The sequence below is a fragment of the Triticum aestivum genome, chromosome 4A (genome assembly GCF_018294505.1).
Source record: "Triticum aestivum cultivar Chinese Spring chromosome 4A, IWGSC CS RefSeq v2.1, whole genome shotgun sequence".
Classification (NCBI taxonomy): Eukaryota; Viridiplantae; Streptophyta; class Magnoliopsida; order Poales; family Poaceae; genus Triticum; species Triticum aestivum.
This window is the reverse complement of record NC_057803.1, coordinates 604,177,214-604,183,266: the sequence shown is the minus strand read 5'-3', so window position 1 is coordinate 604,183,266 and position 6,053 is coordinate 604,177,214.

The following is a 6,053-nucleotide window of genomic DNA, read 5'->3' as shown; positions in this document are numbered from 1 at the left end:
ACTTTGCACGGACGGGCTTTGACCAGTGGACCTCCCCACCCGGTTGTGTTAGGTCAGCCCATAGGAACACACTGGAGCAACATCCGGGGAAGACCCACAGCAAGATCCCCTCCGTGTAGACCCCACGCGTCCGATTCCCCCCTCCAGGTGCCGGCGGCAGCGCCGTTCGTGAGGGGGGCACACCCCGGACACGCATGCCGGGCGTTTGCAACCGCGTAAACACTTCTAGACTTGTGAGAGGCCGCCGGCGCAAGATTTGGCGGCATGCTAGCCCCCGGAGGCCGCCGGCCACAGCCGTAGACGCGCGAAGGGCAATCCGCGTAGAGGGAATTTTTCGGATACTTCTCCATCACCAAAAATTATGAAAAAATACCATCGTTCCTATAGCACATGTGCCGACGTCGTGCAAAAAAATCATGATTTTATCGCGCTCCGAGTATTTAGTAATATTGACGCCGCATCGTTACCACAGAACGTCTACTACTGTGTCATCGCCGTCCGTGAGGGGGGCCACGCCCCGGAGTCGCGTCCCGCCTCTTCGGACAAGCCACCACACCACCCCGCATGTATGAGGGCCCGGTGCGACGCTCCGGTGGCATTGCAACCCCCCAGTGCCCCCGTCCCGCCTAACCCTGTAGCGTTTGACAACGGGATCTACCCCTTTGACTTTGCACGGACGGGCTTTGACCAATGGACCTCCGCACCCGGTTGTGTTAGGTCAGCCCATAGGGACACTTTGGAGCAACATCCGGGGAAGTCCCACAGCAAGATCCCCTCCGTGTAGGCCCCACGCGTCCGTTTCCCTCCTCCAGGTGCCGGCGGCAGCGCCGTTCGTGAGGGGGGCACACCCCGGACACGCGTGCCGGGTGTTTGCAACCGCGAAAACACTTCCAAACTTGTGAGAGGCCGCCGGCGCAAGATTTGGTGGCATGCTAGCCCCCGGAGGCCGCCGGCCACAGCCGTAGACGCGCGAAGGGCAATCCGCGTAGAGGGAATTTTTGGATACTTCTCCATCACCAAAAATTATGAAAAAATACCATCGTTCCTATAGCACATGTGCCCACGTCGTGCAAAAAAAATCATGATTTTATCACGCTCCGAGTATTTAGTAATATTGACGCCGCATCGTTACCGCAGAAACTCTACTACCGTGTCATCGCCGTCCGTGAGGGGGGCCACGCCCTGGAGACGCGTCCCGCCTCTTCGGACATGCCACCACACCACCCCGCATGTATGAGGGCCCGGTGCGACGCTCCGGTGGCATTGCTACCCCCTAGTGCCCTCGTCCCGCCTAACCCTGTAGCGTTTGACCACGGGATCTACCTCTTTGACTTTGCACGGACGCGCTTTGACCAGTGGACCTCCCCACCCGGTTGTATTAGGTCAACCCATAGGAACACTTTGGAGAAACATCCGGGGCAGACCCACAGCAAGATCCCCTCCGTGTAGACCCCACGCGTCCGTTTCCCCCCTCCAGGTGCCGGCGGCAGCGCCGTCCGTGAGGGGGGCACACCCCCGACACGCGTGCCGGGCGTTTGCAACCGCGACAACACTTCCAGACTTGTGAGAGGCCGCCAGTGCAAGATTTGGCGGCATGCTAGCCCCTGGAGGCCGCCGGCCACAGCCGTAGACGCGCGAAGGGCAATCCGCGTGGAGGGAATTTTTCGGATACTTCTCCATCACCAAAAATTATGAAAAAATACCATCGTTCCTATAGCACATGTTCCCACGTCTTGCAAAAAAAATCATGATTTTATCGCGCTCCGAGTATTTAGTAATATTGACGCCGCATCGTTACCACAGAACGTCTACTACCGTGTCATCGCCGTCCGTGAGGGGGGCCACGCCCTGGAGACGCGTCCCGCCTCTTCGGACATGCCACCACACCATCCCGCATGTATGAGGGCCCGGTGCGACGCTCCGGTGGCATTGCTACCCCCCCCCCCCCAGTGCCCCCGTCCCGCCTAACCCTGTAGCGTTTGACCACGGGATCTACCCCTTTGACTTTGCACGGACGGGCTTTGACCAGTGGACCTTCCCACCCGGTTGTGTTAGGTCAGGCCATAGGAACACATTGGAGCAACATCCGGGGAAGACCCACAGCAAGATCCCCTCCGTGTAGACCCCACGCGTCCGTTTCAATCCTCTAGGTGCCGGCGGCAGCGCCGTTCGTGAGGGGGGCACACCCCGGACACGCATGCTGGGCGTTTGCAACCGCGTAAACACTTCCAGACTTGTGAGAGGCCGCCGGCGCAAGATTTGGCGGCATGCTAGCCCCCGGAGGCCGCCGGCCACAGCCGTAGACGCGCGAAGGGCAATCCGCGTAGAGGGAATTTTTTGGATACTTCTCCATCACCAAAAATTATGAAAAAATACCATCGTTCCTATAGCACATGTGCCCACGTCGTGCAAAAAAAATCATGATTTTATCACGCTCCGAGTATTTAGTAATATTGACGCCGCATCGTTACCGCAGAAACTCTACTACCGTGTCATCGCCGTCCGTGAGGGGGCCACGCCCCGGAGACGCGTCCCGCCTCTTCGGACATGCCACCACACCACCCCGCATGTATGAGGGCCCGGTGCGACGCTCCGGTGGCATTGCTACCCCCCCCCCCAGTGCCCTCGTCCCGCCTAACCCTGTAGCGTTTGACCACGAGATCTACCCCTTTGACTTTGCACGGACGCGCTTTGACCAGTGGACCTCCCCACCCGGTTGTATTAGGTCAACCCATAGGAACACTTTGGAGCAACATCCGGGGCAGACCCACAGCAAGATCCCCTCCGTGTAGACCCCACGCGTCCGTTTCCCCCCTCCAGGTGCCGGCGGCAGCGCCGTCCGTGAGGGGGGCACACCCCCGACACGCGTGCCGGGCGTTTGCAACCGCGACAACACTTCCAGACTTGTGAGAGGCCGCCAGTGCAAGATTTGGCGGCATGCTAGCCCCTGGAGGCCGCCGGCCACAGCCGTAGACGCGCGAAGGGCAATCCGCGTGGAGGGAATTTTTCGGATACTTCTCCATCACCAAAAATTATGAAAAAATACCATCGTTCCTATAGCACATGTGCCCACGTCTTGCAAAAAAAAATCATGATTTTATCGCGCTCCGAGTATTTAGTAATATTGACGCCGCATCGTTATCACAGAACGTCTACTACCGTGTCATCGCCGTCCGTGAGGGGGGCCACGCCATGGAGAAGCGTCCCGCCTCTTCGGACATGCCACCACACCACCCCGCATGTATGAGGGCCCGGTGCGACGCTCCGGTGGCATTGCTACCCCCCCCAGTGCCCCCGTCCCGCCTAACCCTGTAGCGTTTGACCACGGGATCTACCCCTTTGACTTTGCACGGACGGGCTTTGACCAGTGGATCTCCCCACCTGGTTGTGTTAGGTCAGCCCATAGGAACACATTGGAGCAACATCCGGGGAAGACCCACAGCAAGATCCCCTCCGTGTAGACCCCACGCGTCCGTTTCCCCCCTCCAGGTGCCGGCGGCAGCGCCGTTCGTGAGGGGGGCACACCCCGGACACGCATGCCGGGCGTTTGCAACCGCGTAAACACTTCCAGACTTGTGAGAGGCCGCCGGCGCAAGATTTGGCGGCATGCTAGCCCCCGGAGGCCGCCGGCCACAGCCGTAGACGCGCGAAGGGCAATCCGCGTAGAGGGAATTTCTCGGATACTTCTCCATCACCAAAAATTATGAAAAAATACCATCGTTCCTATAGCACATGTGCCGACGTCGTGCAAAAAAATCATGATTTTATCGCGCTCCGAGTATTTAGTAATGTTGACGCCGCATCGTTACCACAGAACGTCTACTACCGTGTCATCGCCGTCCGTGAGGGGGGCCACGCCCCGGAGACGCGTTCCGCCTCTTCGGACATGCCACCACACCACCCCGCATGTACGAGGGCCCGGTGCGACGCTCCGGTGGCATTGCTACCCCCCCCCAGTGCCCCCGTCCCGCCTAACCCTGTAGCGTTTGACCACGGGATCTACCCCTTTGACTTTGCACGGACGGGCTTTGACCAGTGGACCTTCCCACCCGGTTGTGTTAGGTCAGGCCATAGGAACACATTGGAGCAACATCCGGGGAAGACCCACAGCAAGATCCCCTCCGTGTAGACCCCACGCGTCCGTTTCCCCCCTCCAGGTGCCGGCGGCAGCGCCGTTCGTGAGGGGGGCACACCCCGGACACGCATGCCGGGCGTTTGCAACCGCGTAAACACTTCTAGACTTGTGAGAGGCCGCCGGCGCAAGATTTGGCGGCATGCTAGCCCCCGGAGGCCGCCGGCCACAGTCGTAGATGCGCGAAGGGCAATCCGCGTAGAGGGAATTTTTCGGATACTTCTCCATCACCAAAAATTATGAAAAAATACCATCGTTCCTATAGCACATGTGCCGACGTCGTGCAAAAAAATCACGATTTTATCGCGCTCCGAGTATTTAGTAATATTGACGCCGCATCGTTACCACAGAACGTCTACTACCGTGTCATCGCCGTCCGTGAGGGGGGCCACGCCCCGGAGTCGCGTCCCGCCTCTTCGGACATGCCACCACACCACCCCGCATGTATGAGGGCCCGGTGCGACGCTCCGGTGGCATTGCTACCCCCCAGTGCCCCCGTCCCGCCTAACCCTGTAGCGTTTGACAACGGGATCTACCCCTTTGACTTTGCACGGACGGGCTTTGACTAATGGACCTCCGCACCCGGTTGTGTTAGGTCAGCCCATAGGGACACTTTGGAGCAACATCCGGGGAAGTCCCACAGCAAGATCCCCTCCGTGTAGGCCCCACGCGTCCGTTTCCCTCCTCCAGGTGCCGGCGGCAGCGCCGTTCGTGAGGGGGGCACACCCCGGACATGCGTGCCGGGTGTTTGCAACCGCGAAAACACTTCCAAACTTGTGAGAGGCCGCCGGCGCAAGATTTGGCGGCATGCTAGCCCCCGGAGGCCGCCGGCCACAGCCGTAGACGCGCGAAGGGCAATCCGCGTAGAGGGAATTTTTGGATACTTCTCCATCACCAAAAATTATGAAAAAATACCATCGTTCCTATAGCACATGTGCCCACGTCGTGCAAAAAAAATCATGATTTTATCACGCTCCGGGTATTTAGTAATATTGACGCCGCATCGTTACCGCAGAAACTCTACTACCGTGTCATCGCCGTCCGTGAGGGGGGCCACGCCCTGGAGACGCGTCCCGCCTCTTCGGACATGCCACCACACCACCCCGCATGTATGAGGGCCCGGTGCGACGCTCCGGTGGCATTGCTACCCCCCAGTGCCCTCGTCCCGCCTAACCCTGTAGCGTTTGACCACGGGATCTACCTCTTTGACTTTGCACGGACGCGCTTTGACCAGTGGACCTCCCCACCCGGTTGTATTAGGTCAACCCATAGGAACATTTTGGAGAAACATCCGGGGCAGACCCACAGCAAGATCCCCTCCGTGTAGACCCCACGCGTCCGTTTCCCCCCTCCAGGTGCCGGCGGCAGCGCCGTCCGTGAGGGGGGCACACCCCCGGCACGCGTGCCGGGCGTTTGCAACCGCGACAACACTTCCAGACTTGTGAGATGCCGCCAGTGCAAGATTTGGCGGCATGCTAGCCCCTGGAGGCCGCCGGCCACAGCCGTAGACGCGCGAAGGGCAATCCGCGTGGAGGGAATTTTTCGGATACTTCTCCATCACCAAAAATTATGAAAAAATACCATCGTTCCTATAGCACATGTTCCCACGTCTTGCAAAAAAAATCATGATTTTATCGCGCTCCGAGTATTTAGTAATATTGACGCCGCATCGTTACCACAGAACGTCTACTACCGTGTCATCGCCGTCCGTGAGGGGGGCCACGCCCTGGAGACGCGTCCCGCCTCTTCGGACATGCCACCACACCATCCCGCATGTATGAGGGCCCGGTGCGACGCTCCGGTGGCATTGCTACCCCCCCCAGTGCCCCCGTCCCGCCTAACCCTGTAGCGTTTGACCACGGGATCTACCCCTTTGACTTTGCACGGACGGGCTTTGACCAGTGGACCTTCCCACCCGGTT